Source organism: Arachis hypogaea, chromosome 15, assembly GCF_003086295.3.
Source record: "Arachis hypogaea cultivar Tifrunner chromosome 15, arahy.Tifrunner.gnm2.J5K5, whole genome shotgun sequence".
NCBI lineage: Eukaryota > Viridiplantae > Streptophyta > Magnoliopsida > Fabales > Fabaceae > Arachis > Arachis hypogaea.
Genome location: NC_092050.1, coordinates 39836288 through 39859972, shown reverse-complemented (window position 1 = coordinate 39859972; position 23685 = coordinate 39836288). Strand labels below are relative to the sequence as shown.

At 38.8% G+C, this 23685-nt stretch overlaps 3 non-coding genes across 3 annotated transcripts; 2 read left to right on the top strand and 1 right to left on the bottom strand.

The window, feature by feature from the left end:
- The first annotated feature begins 759 nt into the window (after positions 1 to 759).
- On the top strand, positions 760 to 867 carry LOC112752883 (small nucleolar RNA R71). Its single transcript, XR_003177292.1, has one exon. It is a non-coding gene; the product is annotated as a small nucleolar RNA R71 (small nucleolar RNA).
- Positions 868 to 7162: 6295 nt separating this feature from the next.
- Positions 7163 to 7270, top strand: LOC112752808 (small nucleolar RNA R71). The gene has a single exon (XR_003177223.1). It is a non-coding gene; the product is annotated as a small nucleolar RNA R71 (small nucleolar RNA).
- Positions 7271 to 13220: 5950 nt separating this feature from the next.
- Positions 13221 to 13328, bottom strand: LOC112752254 (small nucleolar RNA R71). The gene has a single exon (XR_003176701.1). It is a non-coding gene; the product is annotated as a small nucleolar RNA R71 (small nucleolar RNA).
- Positions 13329 to 23685: the final 10357 nt, after the last annotated feature.

Below are 23685 nucleotides of genomic sequence, written 5' to 3'. Positions count from 1 at the left end.
GGTCAATTCAATGGCCTTGCACTCTCCTTTTGCATTTTCTTCTGTATTTCTTGGGAGAGCACTAGGAGGGGTTTCAGTGATCTTCTTACTCAGTTGGCCCACTTGTGCCTCCAAATTTCTAATGGAGGACCTTATTTCATTCATGAAATTTAGTGTGGCCTTAGATAGATTAGAGACTAAATTTGCTAAGCTAGATGGATTCTGCTCAGAATTCTCTGTCTGTTGCTAAGTGGAGGATGGAAAAGGCTTGCTATTGCTAAACCTGTTTCTTCCACCATTATTAAAGCCTTGTTGAGGCTTTTGTTGATCCTTCCATGAGAGATTTGGGTGATTTCTCCATGAGGGATTATAAGTGTTTCCATAGGGTTCACCCATGTAATTCACCTCTGCTATTGCAGGGTTTTCAGGATCATAAGCTTCTTCTTCAGAAGATGCCTCTTGAGTACTGTTGGATGCAGCTTGCATTCTATTCAGACTCTGAGAAATTATATTGACTTGCTGAGTCAATATTTTATTCTGAGCCAATATGGCATTCAGAGTATCAATTTCAAGAACTCCCTTCTTCTGAGGCGTCCCATTACTCACAGGATTCCTCTTAGAAGTGTACATAAACTGGTTATTAGCAACCATGTCAATGAGTTCTTGAGCTTTTGCTGGTGTTTTCTTTAGGTGAATGGATCCACCTGTAGAAGTATCCAATGACATCTTAGCTAATTCAGACAGACCATCATAGAATATATCCAGGATGGTCCATTCTGAAAGCATGTCAGAAGGGCACTTTTTGGTCAGTTGCTCGTATCTCTCCCAAGCTTCATAGAGGGATTCACCTTCTTTCTGTCTGAAGGTTTGAACATCCACTCTAAGCTTACTGAGCTTTTGAGGAGGAAAGAACTTGGCTAAGAAAGCCGTGACCAGCTTATCCCAAGAGTTCAAGCTATCCTTGGATTGAGAGTCTAACCATATTCTAGCTCTGTCTCTCATAGCAAACGGGAAAAACATCAGCCTGTAGACTTCAGGATCTACTCCATTAGTCTTAACAATGTCACATATCTGCAAGAATTCAGTTAAGAACTGAAAAGGATCTTCAGATGGAAGTCCATAAAACTTGCAGTTCTGCTGCATCAGAGAAACTAATTGAGGTTTCAGCTCAAATTTGTTTGCTCCAATGGCAGGGATGGAGATGCTTCTTCCATGTAAATTGGAATTAGGTGCAGTAAAGTCACCAAGCATTCTCCTTGCATTATTATTATTTTTGGCTACCATCTCCTCTTCCTGTTCGAAAATTCCTGTAAGGTTGTCTCTGGATTGTTGTATTTTAGCTTCTCTTAAGTTTCTTTTCAGAGTCCTTTCAGGTTCAGGGTCTGCTTCAACAAGAGTGTTCTTGTCCTTGCTCCTGCTCATGTGAAAAAAAAGAAGAGGACTAAAGATACCGGGTATCCTCTTTACCACAGTATAGAGGTTCCCTTGTGTGAGTAGAAGAAAAGAAGAATAAGAATGTAGAAGAGAAGAATTCGAACTCAGAGGAGAGGAAGGGGTTCAAATTTTGGGTGAAGAGAAGTGTTAGTAGATGAATAAATAAATAGAAGGAGATAAGGGAGAGGGAATTTCGAAAATTAATTTTTGAAAAGAAGTTGATGATTTTCGAAAATTAAAGGAGAATTAAAATTTAAATTAAAATTTAAACAATTAATTAACTAAAAAGATTTTTTTTTGAAAAAGAGGGAGATATTTTCGAAAATTAAAATCAGAGAGCTGGCGTTGAACGCCAGTTTGCGTCATCTAAACTTGGGCAAAGTATGGACTATTATACATTGCTGGAAAGCCCTGGATGTCTACTTTCCAACGCAATTAGAAGCGCGCCATTTTGAGTTCTGTAGCTCTAGAAAATTCACTTTGAGTGCAGCGAGGTCAGAATCCAACAGCATCAGCAGTCCTTCTTCAACCTCTGAATCTGATTTTTGCTCAAGTCCCTCAATTTCAGCCAGAAAATACCTAAAATCACAGAAAAACACACAAACTCATAGTAAAGTCCAGAAATGTAAATTTAACATAAAAACTAATGAAAACATCCCTAAAAGTAACTAGATCCTACTAAAAACATACTAAAAACAATGTCAAAAAGCGTATAAATTATCCGCTCATCACAACACCAAACTTAAATTGTTGCTTGCCCCAAGCAACTGAAAATCAAATAGGATAAAAAGAAGAGAATATACTATAAATTCCAAACTATCAATGAAACATAGCTTCAATCATATGAGCGGGACTTATAGCTTTTTGCCTCTTGAATAGTTTTGACATCTCACTTTATCCATTGAGGTTCAGAATGATTGGCATTTATAGGAACTCAGAGTTCAGATAGTGTTATTGATTCTCCTAGTTCAGTATGATGATTCTTGAACACAGCTATTTTATGAGTCTTGGCCGTGGCCCTAAGCACTTTGTTTTCCAGTATTACCACCGGATACATAAATGCCACAGACACATAATTGGGTGAACCTTTTCAGATTGTGACTCAGCTTTGCTAAAGTCCCCAATTAGAGGTGTCCAGGGTTCTTAAGCACACTCTTTTTTTGCTTTGGACCTTGACTTTAACCGCTTAGTCTCAAGTTTTCACTTGACACCTACACGCCACAAGCACATGGTTAGGGACAGCTTGGTTTAGCCGCTTAGACCAGGATTTTATTCCTTTAGGCCCTCCTATCCACTGATGCTCAAAGCCTTGGGATTCTTTTTATTTGCCCTTGCCTTTTGGTTTTAAGGGTTATTGGCTTTTTGCTCTTGCCTCTTGGTTTTAAGAGCTTTTGGCTTTTTCTGCTTGCTTTTTTTTTCTATATAATTTTATTTTATTTTATTTTTTTTTTCTGCAAGCTTTGTTCTTTGCTGCTTTTTCTTGCTTCAAGAATCATTTTTATGATTTTTCAGATTATCAAATAACATGTCTCCTAGTCATCATTCTTTCAAGAGCCAACATATTTAACATTCTTAAACAACAACTTCAAAAGACATATGCACTGTTCAAGCATACATTCAGAAAACAAGAAGCATTGTCACCACATCAATATAATTAAGCTAAGTTCAAGGATAAATTCGAAACTCATGTACTTCTTGTTCTTTTGAATTAAAACATTTTTCATTTAAGAGAGGTGATGGATTCATAGGACATTCATAACTTTAAGACATAGTTACTAACTACTAATGATCATGTAATGAAGACACAAACATAGATAAGCACATAACATAGAAAACAAAAAGTAGAAGAAATAAGAACAAGGAATGAATCCACCTTAGTGATGGTGGCGTTTCCTTCTTGAGGAACCAATGATGTCCTTGAGCTCTTCTATGTCTCTTCCTTGTCTTTGTTGCTCCTCCCTCATTACTTTTTGATCTTCTCTTATTTCATGAAGGATGATGGAGTGCTCTTGATGTTCCACCCTTAGTTGTACCATATTAGAACTCAATTCTCCTAGGGAGGTGTTGATTTGCTCCCAATAGTTTTGTGGAGGAAAATGCATTTGAGGCATCTCCGGGATCTCATGGTGATGAGCTTCATACGCCTCTTGAGGTCCATGAATGGGCTCTCTTGCTTGCTCCATCTTTTTCTTAGTGATGGGCTTGTCCTCTTTAATGAGGATATCTCCCTCTATGTCAATCCCAGCCGAATTGCATAGGTGGCAAATGAGGTGAGGAAAGGCTAACCTTGCCATAGTGGAGGACTTGTTAGCCACCTTGTAGAGTTCTTGAGGTATAATCTCATGAATTTCCACCTCTTCTCCAATCATGATGCTATGGATCATGATGGCCCGGTCTATAGTAACTTCAGACCGGTTGCTAGTGGAAATGATTGAGCATTGAATGAACTCCAACCATCCTCTAGCTACAGGCTTAAGGTCCAGTCTTCTTAGTTGAACCGGTTTGCCTTTTGAGTCAATTTTCCATTGAGCTCCTTCTACACATATGTCCATAAGGACTTGGTCCAACCTTTGATCAAAGTTGACTCTCCTTGTATAGGGGCGTGCGTTCTCTTCCATGTTTGGCAAGTTGAACGCCAACCTCATATTTTCCGGACTAAAATCTAAGTATTTCCCCCGAACCATTGTAACATAGTTCTTTGGATCCGGGTTCTTACTTTGATCATGGTTCTTGGTTATCCATGCATTGGCATAGAACTCTTGAACCATTAGGATGCCGACTTGTTGGATGGGATTTGTTAGAACTTCCCAACCTCTTCTTTGAATTTCATGTCGGATCTCCGGATACTCATTTCTTTTGAGTTTGAAAGGGACCTCAGGGATCACCTTCTTTTTGGCCACAACATCATAGAAGTGGTCTTGATGGGCTTTGGAGATGAACCTTTCCATCTCTCGTGACTCGGAGGTGGAAGCTTTTGTCTTCCCTTTTCCTTTTCTAGAGGATTCTCCGGTCTTAGGTGCCATCAATGGTAATGGAAAAACAAAAAGCTTATGCTTTTACCACACCAAACTTAGAATTTTGCTCGCCCTCGAGAAAGAGAAGAAAGAATAGATGAAGAAGAAGAAGAAATGGAGGAGAGGGAGAAGGGGTTGTGTTTCGGCCAAGAAGAGAAGAGAGGGTTGTGTTATGTGAAAATGAGGAAGAATGGCGGGTTATATATAGGGATGGGAGGGGGGTGGAGGTTCGGCCATTTAGGGTGGGTTTGGGTGGGAAATTGATTTTGAATTTTAAAGGTAGGTGGAGTTTATGAGGTAGGTTTATGGGGATGAGTGGATGGATGTGAGTGGTGAGGAGGTGATGGGGAAGAGAGATTGAGGTGATTGGTGAAGGGTTTTGGGGAAGAGTGTTTATGGGATTTTGTGAAAGAGAGTGGTGAGGGGTGAGAAGAAGTGAGTGGAGGTAGGTGGGTATTCTGTGGGGTCCACAGATCTTAAGGTGATCCTATGGAGTCCACAGATCCTGAGATGATCCTGTGGGGTCCACAGATCCTGAGGTGTTCAAGGATTTACAACCTTGCACCAAATTAGGCATGTAAAATGCCCTTGCACACAACTCTGGGTGTTCAACGCCAGGTTGGTGCCCATTTTGGGCGTTCAACGCCCATTTGTTGCCCATTTCTGGCGTTGAATGCCAGAACCATGCTTGTTCTGGGCGTTCAGCGCCAGCTCCTCTCCAGGGTGCAATTCTGGCGTTCAGCACCCAGATGATGCCCATTTTGGGCGTTCAGCACCCAGATACAGCCCATTTTGGGCGTTCAGCGCCAGAACCATGCTCTGTTCTGGCGTTGAACGCCAGGCAGATGCTTCCTCCAGGGTGTGATTTTTCTTCTGCTGTTTTTGATTCCGTTTTCAATTTTTATATTTATTTTGTGACTCCTCATGATCATGAACCTACAAAGACATATAACTAAGAAAAAATATAGTTAGATAAATAAAAATTGGGTTGCCTCCCAACAAGCGCTTCTTTAATGTCAATAGCTTGACAGTGGGCTCTCATGGAGCCTTACAGATGTTCAGAGCATTGTTGAGGCTCTCCAACACCAAACTTAGAGTTTGGATATGGGAGTTCAACACCAAACTTAGAGTTTGGTTGTGGCCTCCCAACACTAAACTTAGAGTTTGACTGTGGGGGCTTTGTTTGACTCTGCTTTGAGAGAAGCTTTTTCTGCTTCCTCTCTATGGATGCAGAGAGAGATCCTTGAGTTGTAAGCACAAGGTTGTCCTTATTTAATTGAAGGATCAATTCTCCTCTGTCCACATCAATCACAGCTCTTGCTGTGGCTAAGAAAGGTCTTCCTAGGATGATGGATTCATCCTCTTCCTTTCCAGTATCTAGGACTATGAAATCAGCAGGGATGTAAAGGCCTTCAACCTTTACTAACACGTCCTCTACTTGTCTATAAGCCTGTTTTCTTGAGTTGTCTGCCATCTCTAATGAGATTTTAGCAGCTTGCACCCCATAGATTTCCAGTTTCTCTATTACAGAGAGGGGCATGAGGTTTATCCCTGAACCAAGGTCACACAGAGCCTTAAAGATCATGGTGCCTATGGTACAAGGTATTATGAACTTTCCAGGATCCTGTCTCTTCTGAGGCAATGTCAGTTGATCCAGATCACTTAGTTCATTGGTTGAACAAGGGAGGTTCATCTTCCCAAGTTTCAATACCAAATAATTTGGCATTTAGCTTCATGATTGCACCAAGGAACTTGGCAGCTTGCTCTTTAGTAACATCCTCATTCTCTTCAGAAGAGGAATACTCATCAGAGCTCATGAATGGCATAAGGAGGTTCAATGGAATCTCTATGGTCTCTAGATAAGCCTCAGAGTCCTTTGGTTCCTTAGAGGGAAGCTCCTTATTGATCACTGGACGTCCCAGGAGGTCTTCCTCCTTGGGATTCACATCCTCTCCTTCCCTTACAGGTTCGGCCATGGTAATAAATTCAATGGCCTTGCACTCTCCTTTTGGATTCTCTTCTGTATTGCTTGGGAGAGTACTAGGAGGGATTTCAGTGATCCTTTTACTCAGCTGGCCTACTTGTGCTTCCAAATTTCTAATGGAAGATCTTGTTTCATTCATGAAACTCACAGTGGCCTTAGATAGATCAGAGACTAAATTTGCTAAGCTAGAGGTACTTTATTCAGAGTTCTCTGTCTGTTGCTGAGTGGATGATGGAAAAGGCTTGCTATTGCTAAACCTGTTTCTTCCACCATTATTAAAGCCTTGTTGAGGCCTTTGATCCTTCCATGAGAGATTTGGGTGATTTCTCCATGATGGATTATAGGTGTTTCCATAAGGTTCACCTAAGTAATTCACCTCTGCTATTGCAGGGTTCTCAGGATTATAAGCTTCTTCCTCAGAAGATGCCTCTTGAGTACTGTTGGATGCAGCTTGCATTCCATTCAGACTCTGAGAAATCATATTGACTTGCTGAGTCAATATTTTGTTCTGAGCCAATATGGCATTCAGAGTATCAACTTCAAGAACTCCCTTCTTCATAGGCGTCCCATTACTCACAGGATTCCTCTCAGAAGTGTACATGAACTGGTTATTAGCAACCATGTCAATGAGTTCTTGAGCTTTTGCAGACGTTTTCTTTAGGTGAATGGATCCACCTGCAGAAGTATCCAATGACATCTTTGATAGCTCAGATAAACCATCATAGAAGATATCCAGGATGGTCCATTCTGAAAGCATGTCAGAAGGACACTTTTTGGTCAGCTGCTTGTATCTTTCCCAAGCTTCATAGAGGGATTCACCTTCTTTCTGTCTGAAGGTTTGAACATCAGCTCTAAGCTTGCTCAGCTTTTGAGGAGGAAAGAACTTGGCTAAGAAAGCCGTGACCAGCTTATCTCAAGAGTTCAGGCTGTCTTTGGGTTGAGAGTCCAACCACACTCTAGCTCTGTCTCTTACAGCAAAAGGGAAAAGCATGAGCCTGTAGACTTCAGGATCTACTCTATTAGTCTTAACAGTATCACAGATCTGCAAGAATTCAGTTAAGAACTGAAAAAGATCTTTAGATGAAAGTCCATGAAACTTGCAGTTCTGCCGCATCAGAGAAATTAGCTGAGGTTTTAACTCAAAATTTTTTGCTCCAGTGGTAGGAATGGAGATGCTTCTTCCATGTAAATTGGATTTAGGTGCAGTAAAGTCACCAAGCATTCTCCTTGCATTATTGTTGTTGGGTTCGGCTGCCATCTCCTTTACTTGTTCAAAATTTTCAATAAGGTTGTCTCTGGATTGTTGTAATTTAGCTTCTCTTAGTTTTCTTTTCAGAGTCCTTTCAGGTTCTGGATCAGCTTCAACAAGAATGCCTCTTTCTTTGTCCCTTCTCATAAGAAAGAGAAGAGAAAAAGAAAAGAAGAGGAATCCTCTATGTCACAGTAAAGAGGTTCCTTATCGTTAGTAGAAGAAGAGAAGAAGAAAAATTCGAACACAGATAGAAGAGGGGGTTCGAATTTGGTGAGTGATGTGAGGAAGAGATGTTAGTAGATGAATAAATAAATAGAATAAGATGAGAGAGGGAGAGGATTTTCGAAAATAATTTTTTGAAAAAGAGTTAGTGATTTTCGAAAATAGTTTTTGAAAAAGGTTAGTAGTTTTCGAAAATTAAGATTTAAAAATTTAAATAATTAGTTAATTAAAAAGAAATTTTGAAAAAGAGGGAGATATTTTCGAAAATTGGAGAGAGAGAGTTAGTTAGGTAGTTTTGAAAAAGATAAGAAACAAACAAAAAGTTAGTTAGTTAGTTGAAACAAATTTTGAAAAGATAAGAAGTTAGGAAGTTTAGAAAAAGTATTTTGAAATCAAATTTTTGAAAAAGATAAGATAAGAAGATATTTTTGAAAAGATATGATAGAAATTAGTTTTTAAAAAAGATTTGAATTTTAAAATCACAATTAATGACTTGATTCACAAGAAATCATAAGATATGATTCTAGAACTTAAAGTTTGAATCTTTCTTAACAAGCAAGTAACAAACTTGAAATTTTTGAATCAAAACATTAATTGTTATTGTTATTTTCAAAAATTTGATATAAAAATAAGAAAAATATTTTTGAAAAATATTTTAGGAATTTTTGAAAATAACTAAGAAATTTGAAAAAGATTTGATTTTTGAAAAAGATTTTGAGAAAGATAAGATTTTTAAATTGAAAATTTGATTTGACTCATAAAAAAAAACAACTTGATTTTTAAAAATTTTTGAAAAAGTCAAATCTAATTTTCGAAATTTATGAGAGAAAAGAGGGAAAGATATATATTTTTTTTATTTTTGAATTTTTATGATGAGAGAGAAAAACAAGAAAAATGATGCAATGCATGAAAGTTATGGATCAAAACAATGAATGCATGCAAGAATGCTATGAATGTCAAGATGAACACCAAGAACACTATGAAGATCATGATGAACATCAAGAACACATTTTTGAAAAATTTTTAATGCAAAGAAAACATGCAAGACACCAAACTTAGAATTCTTTAATGCTTAGACATAAAGAATTCAGGAATGCATATGAAAAACAAGAAAAGACACAAAACATGCAAATGCAAAGATCAAACAAGAAGACTTACCAAGAACAACTTGAAGATCATGAAGAACACTATGAATGCATGAATTTTCGAAAAATGCAAAATGGATATGCAATTGACACCAAACTTATAACATGACACATGACTCAAACAAGAAACATGAAAAATATTTTTGATTTTTTATGATTTTATGATTTTTTTGTATTTTCTTTTAATTTTTTCGAAAATCATTTTGAAAAAAGAAAAATAAGGATTCCAAAATTTTTAATATGAATTCCAGGAATCTTATGCTCCTTAGTCTAAAGCTCTAATCAAAGGTTCAGGCATGGCTTAATAGCCAGCCAAGCTTTAGTATGTAATCCAGACATGACACGCCTAACATGCCCTACAGTTGTGGCTTTACAGCCAACCAGGCTTCAACATGCTTTATGAAACACTAGAATTCATTCTTAAAAATTCTGAAGAAAAATATATTTTTGAAAACATTTTTATTTTAAAATTTTTTTTTGAAAACAAAGGAAAAATTTTTGAAAGATTTTTGAAAAATTTTTGAAAATAAAACAAAAAGAAAATTACCTAATCTGAGCAACAAGATGAACCGTCAGTTGTCCAAACTCGAACAATCCCCGGCAACGGCGCCAAAAACTTGGTGGACGAAATTATGATTACACTTTGATTATGTAAAATTCATTGCTCTTTCTTTCCCTGGCAATGGCACCAAAAACATGATGCCAATACCATGGTTCACAACTTCGCACAACTAACCAGCAAGTGCACTGGGTCGTCCAAGTAATACCTTACGTGAGTAAGGGTCGAATCCCACGGAGATTGTTGGTATGAAGCAAGCTATGGTCACCTTGTAAATCTCTGTCAGGCGGATATAAAATAGTAATGGGATTTTCGAAATTAATTAATAAAATAAGGATAGAAATACTTATGTAAATCATTGGTGAGAATTTCAGATAAGCGTGTAGAGATGCTTTTGTTCCTCTGAACTTCTGCTTTCCTGCTGTCTTCATCCAATCCATCTTACTCCTTTCTATGGCTGGCTTTATGTAAGGATGTCACTGGTGCCAATGGCTACTTTCGATCTCTCTCGGGAAAATGGTCCAAATGCTCTGTCACAGCACGGCTAATCGTCTGGAGGCATCACCCTTGTCGTTGGTTGCATCCTATTCCTCTCTGTGAAAATGGTCCGATGCGCTGTCACTGCATGGATAATCATCTTGGAGGTTCTCGATCATACTGGAATAGGATTTACTATCCTTTTGCGTCTGTCACTACGCCCAGCACTCACGAGTTTTGAGTTCGTCACAGTCATTCAATCTCAGAGTCCTACTCGGAATACCACGGACAAGGTTTAGACTTTTCGGACTCTCATGAATGCCGCCATCAATCTAGCTTATACCACGAAGATTCTGATTAAGAGATCTAAGAGATACTCATTCAATCTAATGTAGAACGGAAGTGGTTGTCAGGCACGCGTTCATAGGGAATGATGATGATTGTCACGTTCATCACATTCAGGTTGAAGTGCAAATGAATATCTTAGAAGCGAAATAAGATGAATTGAATAGGAAAACAGTAGTACTTTGCATTAATCTTTGAGGAACAGCAGAGCTCCACACCTTAATCTATGGAGTGTAAAAACTCTACCGTTGAAAATACATAAGTGAAAGGTCCAGGCATGGCCGAGAGGCCAGCCCCCAAAACGTGATCAATAGTCTCCTAAGATGAACAATGGATTAAAAGTGAGACCAAAGATCCCTAATACAATAGTAAAAAGTCCTATTTATAATAAACTAGCCACTAGGGTTTACAGAAGTAAGTAATTGATGCATAAATCCACTTCCGGGGCCGACTTGGTGTGTGCTTGGGCTGAGCTTGAATGTTACACGTCCAGAGGCTCTTTCTGGAGTTGAACGCCAGCTTTTGTGCCATTTTGGGCGTTGAACTCCACTTTGCAACTTGTTTCTGGCGCTGGACGCCAGAATTGGGCAGAGAGCTGGCGTTGAACGCCAGTTTGCATCGTCTAAATTTGAGCAAAGTATGGACTATTATACATTGCTAGAAAGCCCTGGATGTCTACTTTCCAACGCAATTGGAAGCTCACCATTTCGAGTTCTGTAGCTCCACAAAATCCACTTTGAGTGCAGGGAGGTCAGAATCCAACAGCATCAGCAGTCCTTCTTCAACCTCTGAATCTGACTTTTGCTCAAGTCCCTCAATTTCATCCAGAAAATACCTGAAATCACAGAAAAACACACAAACTCATAGTAAAGTCCAGAAATGTGAATTTAACATAAAAACTAATGAAAATATCCCTAAAAGTAACTAGATCCTACTAAAAACATACTAAAAACAATGTCAAAAAGCGTATAAATTATCCGCTCATCAGCGCCGTTGCCAGAGATTGTTCAAGTTTGGACAACTGACGGTTCATCTTGTTGCTCAGATTAGGTAATTTTATTTTAATTTTAATCTTTTTGTTTTTATTATTCTTATTTTCGAAAAATATACAAAAAAAATTAATAAAATCATAAAACCAAAAATAATTTGATGTTTCTTGCTTGAATCTAGTGTCAAGTCATAAGTTTGGTGTCAATTGCATGTTTATCTCTTTCTTGCATTTTTTGAAAATTCATGCATTGCATTCTTCATGATCTTCAAGTTGTTCTTGGTAAATCTTCTTGTTTGATCTTCATATTTTCTTGTTTTGTGTCTTTTCTTGTTTCTCATATGCATTTTTGAATTATTAATGTCTCAACATTGAAAATTTCTAAGTTTGGTATCTTGCATGTTTTTCTTTTCTAAAAAAAATTTTCAAAAATAAGTTCTTGGTGTTCATCTTGACATTCAAAGTGTTCCTGGTATTCATCTTAACATTCAAAGTGTTCTTGCATGCATCAATTGTTTTGATCCAAAATTTTCATGCATTAAGTATTTTTCATGTTTTTCTCTTCCATCATTAAAAATTCAAAAATAAAAAAAATATCTTTCCCTTATTCTCTCATAAATTTTCGAAAAGTTGAGTTGATTTTTTCAAAACTTTTTAAAATTTAGTTGTTTCTTATGAGTCAAGTCAAATTTTCAATTTAAAAACCTTATCTTTTTCAAATCTTTTTCAAAAATCAAATTTTTTTAAATTTCTTTTTCAAAATAAGTTTCAATCACATCTTTTTCAAAATCAATTTCAAAATCTTTTCTAACTTCTTTTCTAACTTCTTATCTTTTCAAAAATTGATTTTCAAATCTTTTTCAATTAACTACTTGACTTTTTGTTTGATTTTAAAAGTTTACTATTTCAATCATATCTTTTTCAAAACTACCTAACTAATTCTCTCTCTAATTTTTGAAAATCACCTTCCTCTTTTTCAAAATTCCTTTTTAATTAACTAATTATTTTTAATTTTAATTTTATTTCTTTTCTTATTTTCAAATTTTAACTTTTAATTTAAATTAAAAACAAAAATATTTTTCTTTTCTTTTCAATAATTTTCGAAAATTCTTCTCTCTCATCTCCTTCTAATTATTTATTTATTTACTAACACTCTTCTTCATCTAAGAATTCGAACCCACTCCTCTCCCCTGTGTTTGGATTCTTATCTTTCTCTTTTTGCTACTCACATAAAGGAATCTCTATACTGTGACATAGAGGATTCCTCTTTTCTGTTCTCCTCTTTTTTATATGAGCAGGAACAAGGATAAGAACATTCTTGTTGAAGCTGATCCGGAACCTGAAAGAACTCTGAAGAGGAAGCTAAGGGAAGCTAAAGCACAACTCTCTGGAGAAAATCTGACTGAAAATTTTGAAAAAGAAGGAGACATGGCCAAAAATAATAACAACGCAAGGAAGATGCTTGGTGACTTTACTGCACCAAATTCCAATTTACATGGAAGAAGCATCTCAATCCCTGCCATTGGAGCAAACAATTTTGAGCTAAAGCCTCAATTAGTTTCTCTGATGCAACAGAACTGCAAGTTTCATGGACTTCCATCAGAAGATCCTTTTCAGTTCTTAACTGAATTCTTGCAAATCTGTGATACTGTTAAGACCAATGGGGTTGATCCCGAGGTCTACAGACTTATGCTTTTCCTGTTTGCTATAAGAGACAGAGCTAGAATATGGTTGGACTCTCAACCTAAAGATAGCCTGAACTCTTGGGATAAGCTAGTCACGGCTTTCTTAGTCAAGTTCTTTCCTCCTCAAAAGCTTAGCAAGCTTAGAGTGAATGTTCAAACCTTCAAACAGAAAGAAGGTGAATCCCTCTATGAAGCTTGGGAGAAATACAAAGAACTGACCAAAAAGTGTCCTTCTGACATGCTTTCAGAATGAACCATCCTGGATATATTCTATGATGGTTTGTCTGAGTTATCAAATATGTCATTGGACCACTCTGCAGGTGGATCCATTCACCTAAAAAAAATGCCTGCAGAAGCTCAGGAACTCATTGACATGGTTGCTAATAACCAGTTCATGTACACTTCTGAGAGGAATCCTATAAGTAATGGGACGCCTCAAAGGAAGGGAGTTCTTGAAATTGATACGCTGAATGCAATATTGGCTCAGAACAAAATATTGACTCAGCAAGTCAATATGATCTCTCAGAGTCTGAATGGATTGAAGGAATCATCCAACAGTACTAAAGAGGCATCTTCTGAAGAAGAAGCTTATGATCCTGAGAACCCTGCAATAGCAGACGTGAATTACATGGGTGAACCCTATGGAAACACCTATAATCCCTCATGGAGAAATCATCCAAATTTCTCATGGAAGGATCAACAAAAGCCTCAACAAGGCTTTAATAATGGTGGAAGAAACAGGTTTAGCAATAGCAAACCTTTTCCATCATCCACTCAGCAACAGACAGAGAATTCTGAGCAGAACCCATCTAGCTTAGCAAATATAGTCTCTGATCTATCTAAGGCCACTGTGAGTTTCATGATTGAAACAATGTCCTCCATTATAAATTTGGAGGCACAAGTGGACCAGCTGAGTAAAAGGGTCACTGAAACTCCTCCTAGTACTCTCCCAAGCAATACAGAAGAAAATCCAAAGAGAGAGTGCAAGGCCATTGATTTGACCATCATGGCCGAACCTACAAGGAAGGGAGAGGACGTGAATCCTAGTGAGGAATACCTCCTGGGACGTTCAGTGACCAATAGGGAGTATCCCCTTGAGGAACCAAAGGAATCTGAGGCTCATCTAGAGACCATAGAGATTCCATTAAACCTCCTTCTGCCCTTCATGAGCTCTGATGAGTATTCTTCTTTTAAAGAGAATGAAGAAGTTACTGAAGAGCAAGTTGCTAAGTACCTTGGTGCAATCATGAAGTTAAATGCCAAATTATTTGGTAATGAGACTTGGAAAGATGAACCTCCCTTGCTCACCAATGAACTGAATGCATTGGATAGGCAGAAATTACCTCAAAAGAAACAGGATCCTGGTAAATTCTTAATTCCCTGTAACATAGGCACCATGACCTTTGAGAAAGCTCTGTGTGACCTGGGGTCAGGAATAAACTTAATGCCACTCTCTGTAATGGAGAAACTTGGGATCCTTGAGGTGCAAACTGCCAAAATCTCATTAGAGATGGCAGACAACTCAAGAAAACAGGCTTATGGATTAGTAGAGGACGTGTTAGTAAAGGTTGAAGGCCTTTACATCCCTACTGATTTCATAATCCTAGACACTGGAAAGGATGAGGATGAATCCATCATCCTTGGAAGACTCTTCCTAGCCACAGCAAGAGCTGTGATTGATGTGGACAGAGGAGAATTGGTCCTTCAACTGAATGAGGACAACCTTGTGTTTAAAACTCAAGGATCTCCTTCTGTAACCATGGAGAGGAAGCATGAAAAGCTTCTCTCACTGCTGAGTCAACCAAAGCCCCCACAGTCAAACTCTAAGTTTGGTGTTGAACCCCCACATTCAAACTCTAAGTTTGGTGTTGGGAGGTTCCAACCTTGCTCAGAATATCTGTGAGGCTCCATGAGAGCTCACTGTCAAGCTATTGACATTAAAGAAGCGCTTGTTGGGAGGCAATCCAATGATATTTAATCATATCTATTTTATTTTCTTTTTGTTATTTCGTGTTTTATTAGGTTGATGATCATGTGATGTCACAAAAACTACTGAAAAAAATAAAAAATAGAATGAAAAATAGCATTAAAAATAGCACACCCTGGAGGAGGAGCATTCTGGCATTTAAACGCCAGAAACAAGCATCTGTCTGGCGTTTAACGCCAAAACAGGCAGCAGTCTGGTGTTAAATGCCAGGATTGCACAGCAAGGGCATTTTACACGCCTAATTAGAGCAGGGATGTTAAGTCCTTGCCCCATTGGATCTGTGGACCCTACAGGATCCCCACCTACCACACCTCTTCTTCTCTCCTCCTCACACCTTCTCATAACACTCTTCCCCAAAATAACCTCCATCAATCACCTCTATTACTCCTCCAAAACCATCATACAACCCACCTATACCCACCCACTCAAATTCAACCCATCACTCCTTCCTTCTCACACATCATAACCACCAAAAACCCCCTTGGCCGAATACACATTCTCCCTCCATCTCCTCCATTTTCTTCTTCTTCTACTACTTTCTTTCTTCTTTTGCTCGGGGATGAGCAAACCTTCTAAGTTTGGTGTGGTAAAAGCGTTGCTTTTTGTTTTTCTATAACCATTTATGACACCTAAGGCCAAAGAAACCTCTAGAAAGAGGAGAGGGAAGGCAAAGGCTTCCACCTCTGAGTCATAGGAGATGGAGAGATTCATCTCAAAAGCTCATCACCAAGAAAAGGATGGAGCAAACAAGAGATCATGGACCTCAACAAGAGCATGAAGAAATCCCTAACCATGAAATCCCTGAGATGCCTCAGGGGATACACTTTCCTCCACAGAATTATTGGGAGCAAATCAATACCTCCCTAGGAGAATTAAGTTCCAACATGGGACAACTAAGGATGGAGTACCAAGAGCACTCCATCATCCTCCATGAGATTACAGAAGATCAAAGAGCTATGAGGGAGGAGCAACAAAGACAAGGAAGAGACATAGAGGAGCTCAAGAGCACCATTGGTTCTTCAAGAAGAGGAAGACGCCACCCTCACTAAGGTGGACTCATTCCTTAATCTCCTTGTCTATTTATTTTACTATCTTTCGATTTTTTGAGCTTTATGTTTTATTTATGTTTGTGTCTTTACTACATGATCACTAGTGTCTAAGTGTCTATGCCTTAAAGTTGTGAATGTCCTATAAATCCATCACCTTTCTTAAATGAAAAATGTTTTAATTACAAAAGAACAAGAAGTACATGGTTTCGAATTCATCCTTGAAACTAGTTTAATTATTTTGATGTGGTGACAATACTTTTTATTTTCTAAATGAATGCTTGAACAGTGCATATGTCTTTTGATATTGTGGTTTATGAATGTTAAATATGTTGGCTCTTGAAGAATAAGGAAAAAGGAGAAATGTTATTTGAAGATCTGAAAAATCATAAAAATGATTCTTGAAGCAAGAAAAAGCAGTGAATACAAAAGCTTGCGGAAAAAAATGAGAAAAATAGCAAAAAAAAAGAAAAAGAAAAAGCAAGCAGAAAAAGCCAAAAGCTCTTTAAACCAAAAGGCAAGAGAAAAAAGCCAATAGCCCTTAAAACCAAAAGGAAAGGGTAATAAAAAGGATCCAAGGCTTTGAGCATCAGTGGATAGGAGGGCCTAAAGGAATAAAACCCTGGCCTAAGCGGCTAAACCAAGCTGTCCCTAACCATGTAGTTGTGGCGTGAAGGTGTCAAGTGAAAACTTGAGACTGAGCGGTCAAAGTCAAGGTCCAAAGCAAAAATAGAGTGTGCTTAAGAACCCTGGACACCTCTAATTGGGGACTTTAGCAAAGCTAAGTTACAATCTGAAAAAGTTCACCCAATTATGTGTCTGTGGCATTTATGTATCCGGTGGTAATACTGGAAAATAAAGTGCTTAGGGCCACGGCCAAGACTCATTAAGTAACTGTGTTCAAGAATCAACATACTGAACTAGGAGAATCAATAACACTATCTGAACTCTAAGTTCCTATAGATGCCAATCATTCTGAACTTCAATGGATAAAGTGAGATGCCAAAACTATTCAAGAGGCAAAAAGCTACAAGTCCCGCTCATCTGATTGGAGCTAAGTTTCATTGATATTTTAGAATTATAGTATATTCTCTTCTTTTTATCCTATTTGATTTTCAGTTGCTTGGGGACAAGCAACAATTTAAGTTTGGTGTTGTGATTAGCGGAAAATTTATACGCTTTTTGGCATTGTTTTTACATAGTTTTTAGTATAATTTAGTTAGTTTTTAGTATATTTTTATTAGTTTTTAAATAAAAATCACATTTCTGGACTTTACTATGAGTTTGTGTATTTTTCTGTGATTTCAGGTAATTTCTGGCTGAAATTGAGGGACTTGAGCAAAAATCAGATTCAGAGGTTGAAGAAGGACTGCAGATGTTGTTGGATTCTGACCTCCCTGCACTCAAAGTGAATTTTCTAGAGCTACAGAACTCTAAATGGCGCGCTCTTAATTGCGTTGGAAAGTAGACATCCAGGGCTTTCCAGCAATATATAATAGTCTATTCTTTGCCCGAGTTTAGGTGACGCAAACTGGCGTTCAACGCCAGTTCCATGTTGCATTCTGGAGTTAAACACCAGAAACAGGTTGCAAAGTGGAGTTAAACGCCAGAAACAGGTTACAAACTGGTGTTCAACTCCAAGAGAAGCCTCTACACGTGTAAAGCTCAATGCTCAGCCCAAGCACACACCAAGTGGGCCCCAGAAATGGATTTCTGCATCATTTACTCATTTCTGTAAACCCTAGTAACTAGTTTAGTATAAATAGGACTTTTTACTATTGTATTTACATCTTCGGATCAGATCTTTGATCAGTTTTATGCTATCTTATACCTTTATGGGGGCTGGCCATTCGGCCATGCCTGAACCTTCATCACTTATGTACTTTCAACGGTAGAGTTTCTACACACCATAGATTAAGGTGTGGAACTCTGATGTTCTTCATGAATTAATGCGAAGTACTACTGCTTTTTCTATTCAATTAAAGCTTATTCCTATTCTAAGATATTCATTCGCACCCAAGAACATGATGAATGTGATGATTATGTGATGTTCATCACCATTCTCACCTATGAACACGTGCCTGACAACCACTTCTGTTCTACATGAAGAAGAGATAGAATGAGTATCTCTTAGATATCTAATACAGGGGACCGAGTCCGAGATATTAGAGTCTTCGTGGTATAAGTTAGAACCCATGGATGGCCATTCTTGAGATCCGGAAAGTCTAAACCTTGTCTGTGGTATTCCGAGTAGGATCTGAGAAAGGATAGCTGTGACGAGCTTCAAACTCGCGAGTGCTGGGCGTAGTGACAGACGCAAAAGGATAGTAAATCCTATTCCAGTATGATCAAGAACCGACAGATGATTAGCCATGCAGTGACAGTGCATTGGACCATTTTTACAGAGAGGACGGGATTTAGCCATTGACAACGGTGATGTCCAACATACAGCTTGCCATGGAAGGGAGTAGGAATGATTGGATGAAGACAACAGGAAAGCAGATGTTCAGGAGGAACAAAAGCATCTCTATACGCTTATCTGAAATTCTCACCAATGAATTACATAAGTATCTCTATCTTAGTTTATATTTTAATTATGCTTTTATTATCAATTCACCATAACCATTTGAATCTACCTGACTGAGATTTACAAGGTGACCATAGCTTGCTTCAAGCCGACAATCTCCATGGGATCGACCCTTACTCACGTAAGGTTTATTACTTGGACGACCCAGTACACTTGCTGGTTAGTTGTGCGAAGTTGTGACAAAGTATGATTCACGTTTGAGAGCACCAAGTCTTTGGCGCCATTGTTGATGATCACAATTTCGTGCACCAGCTGCCTTGCTGATTAAGCTGCATTGTTTTGTCTGAGGTTGCCTAATTCATAGGAAAACTTTGCTTGATATACATGCTGATATATGAATTCACATGAGTTTTTTGGCTGCCATTTACTATCCGGGAACATCCGTTTTACTACCGGAATGCTGTCTAAATTTCTAGAAATTGTGTTGTTTTCGAACTCGTTACCTAGAATTGCACTTGGCACTTTTAAATTGAGATTCACTTGACTTCCACCAATTTCAATTTTTAGGTTACTTTGGTTGCCATTTCCGTGTTTATTTTTGTTTCCCGTCACATGCATTGGAATGGTTAGTTCAAGAATTTGTTTGTCGGATTTCTGTGACAAATAATATCTTGCCTAACTCATCTATGTGAACCTTCATGTGCTTTCACTGCCAAGTTAAATCAAATGCTTTTGTGACTCATACTAAGTTTACCATTTGACTTTAACTTGCATTTTCCTGAATATGGTTCATTCACTTGCAATATTTGGTGCATTCCACTGGTGTAACCCTTTTTGATTCAAAATGGTTTTCAACTTGGTTTGGGTTACACTAGTGCATATTTCACTCTTTCAACACCAATTACTGCAATCTTAGTGACCATGACATTGTTGATGACTTGTTTTCCATTATATGCTTTGATGTAATTTCATATTTCATCATCAATGACTTGCATCATCCTCATGATTGTGGGTATGCTTGTTCTTTATATAATTATTTGAGCTTCTCTTGGTTGAGCCCAATAATTGTCATGCCACTAACATATGACTTAGTTTTCTAACTTTTGACCTTGTTAGCATTCTAACTCTCTTTTTACTTTTCTCACTAACACTTATGTTCTTTTGGGCATGATGACTATGGCTGCCTAACAAACAAGCACTCTGTTCTCATTGCACGATTTCTTGGCTGTAGTTGATTCGAATTCTGTATTTTGTCTGCTTGCATTCCAAGTTTTCATTCTTTTGACTCACTTCATGAATATGTCAATCCTCTTGCCTTTTGTTTATGCTTAATGACTTACTTTGTTTTCCTCTACGTGTCTTAATTGTTTGTATCCTGTATATCTCTTTTACAGGATGGCCGACAAAGGAAAAGCCAAGGTCACTTCAAGAAAGAGGAAGAAACCTTAAGCCTTCACTCTTTTTCCTTACCACGACTATGCCAAGAACCCTCTTAATGAGGAGGACAAGGCTAACCAGCAGCTGCTGCCTACAGATGCATATAGGTTCCCTAACCTATACTGCGAGCTCCACTTCCCGACATACCGGAAGAAGAATCTAAATATAGAAAAGAAACTGGCTATCCCAACTGACTCAATGCGAGCCATTCAGACACGTGTTCAGGGGATGGCATAGGTTTTATTGATAGGTAGCTAGGCAGGGTGAACTCATCATGAGTCAAGGAATTTTATAGTAACTTCTTCAGACACACCCTTGATTTAGTCCACCTGCAAGACGGTCAGATATTAGTTACGGAGGTAGCTATTGAGGATAGACTCCAATGTCTGCCTAGGACCGGTAACACAGATGCCATTGAGCAGGCAGAGGTGGCGATACATTGTATGACATTTGATTATGATGCTCTGAGGGATGTTATTGCCACCCCAGATGCCCCTTGGGTGATGGATGCTAACAACAAGAAGTCTAAGGGGATGCATTTTACAAATCTTTCGAGGGAGGCTAGGACATGGCAGCAGATCTTTGCCTATTATGTCATGCCGACCACCCACTTTACTGAAATTCCAGTGGACATGCTTGTCCCGATCGGATGTGTTATGGAGGAAAAGGAGGTATACTTCCTCCGATTGATCAGGAGATACATGTGGCGAGCACATGTCCGTGGCATACTTCCATTTCCCACTTTGGTCACCGAGATGATTCAGCTGGCAGGTGCCCCATGGGAGGCAGATGATGAGACACCACCCCCCGACTACGGAAAGGAGGAAGTGATTTCGTGGGGGTCATGGGTGCATGAGAAACCCGCATCCCGGCGCCGTTCCAGAGCCAGAGCAGTAGCGACACCTGGCCCTTCTTCATCCACAGCCGCAGCAGGTCCATCAGCACCAACAGCACCGGCACCACCACCAGCACCCCAGCTGACGTATCTCTTAGTACAGCATCTGATCCGCTTCATAGAGCGTAGTGAGCGCCGCATCATGCTTTGCCTGGACAGAGTGGATCAGATGTTTGTGGCACTGGGCGTTGAGTTGCCCCCTTTTCCCAACTTTTTCGCATCTGAGGAGGAGGAGCACGAGGAGGAGCCAGCTCAAACAGATACACCTTTACAGACACAGGCCGTCCCAGAGGCTTAGCAGCCCCTTGAGGAGCCACAGCCTCAGCCCCAGTAGCCAGATGCGACTCTTGACCCCCATTCTGAGCCCGAGCAGTAGCATCGAGGACGATGCTTCATTTTAAGTGTGGGGAGGTCATCGTCGTCACCGTCGGTGGATAGCGATTTTCGGGTGAATGATAAACCACTATTTTATGGTTTATCTTGTGCTTAATTGAGTGGATTTTATCAACTCTTTACCCACTTATTCATACTATTTGCATGGTTTTACATTTGCCTTCCTAATTTTGCGGTATGATTGAAAACATGCTTCTTTGATCTTATATTTGCTAATTATTAATCCTCTCTTATTACCATTAGATGCCTTGATATGTGTGTTAAGTGCTTTCAAAGATTACAGGGCAGGAATGGCTCAGAGGATGGAAAGGAAGCATGCAAAAGTGGAAGGAATACAAGAAGTTGGAGAAACTGCTAAGCTGTCCAGCCTGACCTCTTCGCACTCAAACGGCTATAACTTTAGCTACAAAGGTCCAAACGACGCGGTTCTAGTTGTGTTAAAAAGCTAACGTCCGGGGCTTCGATTTGATATATAATTTGCCATAGCTGCCTCAAAGTTAGATGACGCAAACGCGTGAATGACGCGTCCACGTCGCATCTGCGAACCTCAACCCGCGCAGCCGTATGGACGACGCCTCCGCGTCACTTGCCGGCAACCTGGACGTAACAGAAATCACAGGGGGCAATTTCTGGGCTGCTTTTGACCCAATTTTCAGCCCAGAACACACAGATTAGAGGCTATAAAGTGGGGGAATGCATCCATTCATAATAGAGCCTCCAATTAGTTAGTTTTCATGATTTAGATTTAGTTTAGAGAGAGGTTCTCTCCTCTCTCTTCTCTCTTTAGGATTAGGATTTAGAATTAGGATTTTATTCACTTTCCGGATTATCTCTTTAGCAGGTACAATATTCCTTTTCATTTACTTTTGCAATTTGATTTATGAATTCTTCCATGTTACAGACATTTTTATTCCAATAGATTTATTTTTCTCCTTTTGGTCTTGGTTAAAAAATCAGTAACTCAGGAGTTATCAAACTCAAACATGATTGATAATTGTTATCTTGTTAATTAAATTGAACTTCAATAATCCCAATCTTTTCTTAGGAAATAAATAGGATTTGAAGATCAAACCAGTTAATCCCTTGACCTTCCTTTATCTTAGTAAAGGTTAACAAAGTGGAATTAAGATTCAATTCTCATCATCATTGATAAGGATAACTAGGATAGGACCTCTAATTTACTCGCCATTTAAATTGCTTGTTCTTCATTTACTTTAATTGCTATATAAACTATTCACTCCTCATTCTCAAAACCCCAATTTACAATCTCCATAACCAATAATAAGAACATACTTCCCTACAGTTCCTTGAGAAGACGACCTGAGGTTTGAATACTTCGGTTATCAATTTATTTAAGGGGTTTGTTACTTGTGACAACCAAAACATTTGTATGAAAGGACTTTGAAAGGTTTAGAGACTATACTTGCAACGAGGATTTATCCGCAAATTTCTAGACCACGCAAAAGTTCCTCTCGTCAAAATGGCGCCATTGCCGGGGAACTGCTAACGTGTGCCTTATTATTCGTTATTGTAAATATTTTTCTTTTACTTATTTATTTACTTCTGTTTTTCCTTTTTAATTTTATTTGCTACTATGAACTCTCACCCCTCTCGCTTTGAGTTTGGTTCTAACTTTGTTGAAGGAAATAGAAGTTACAGCAGGAATATGCATCAAGGTCAGACCAATCAAGGATGGATGGAGCCAAGAGGATCTAATCAACCCTTTAGGTAACAACACCCTCCAAGATATCACGGACAACAACCATTCTACAATGCATACCCAGCTGAAAGATATGATGGACAACCTTGTGACTACCAACAAGTCCCAGCCCGTGCCTATAGACCAACCTGTCAACATAACCTCGAACCACCACACTCACAAGCTTCTCTTCACTATTCGCCATCGTATGATCCTTTCCTACCCCAGTTCCAATCCAATCACCCACAAGCACCACCACTTCCCTATGTTTCATGTCCAAATCCATCACCCCGAGAATCAGAGGTTCGCTTTAAGGCAACAGTAAATAAACTTTAAACAACCATTCGACAACTGGAGCAAGCAGTAATTCAATTAGCTTCTAGATGCGCGAACATTCAAGGACCAACCACAGCCCCATATGGACAATCTAACGAAGAGCGTAGCATGAAGGAAATACTAGAAACTCCAATGGACAAGACAAAGAATGAATTCATACTAGAACAAGTAGAAGAAGTTGTCAATACGCAAGAAGAAGAGTTGGTTAAAGATTTAGGAGACGCTGAACCTCCAAGGGAATTCAGAGCTGAAGAGAACTCTGTCAAGGACATTACAGTTGA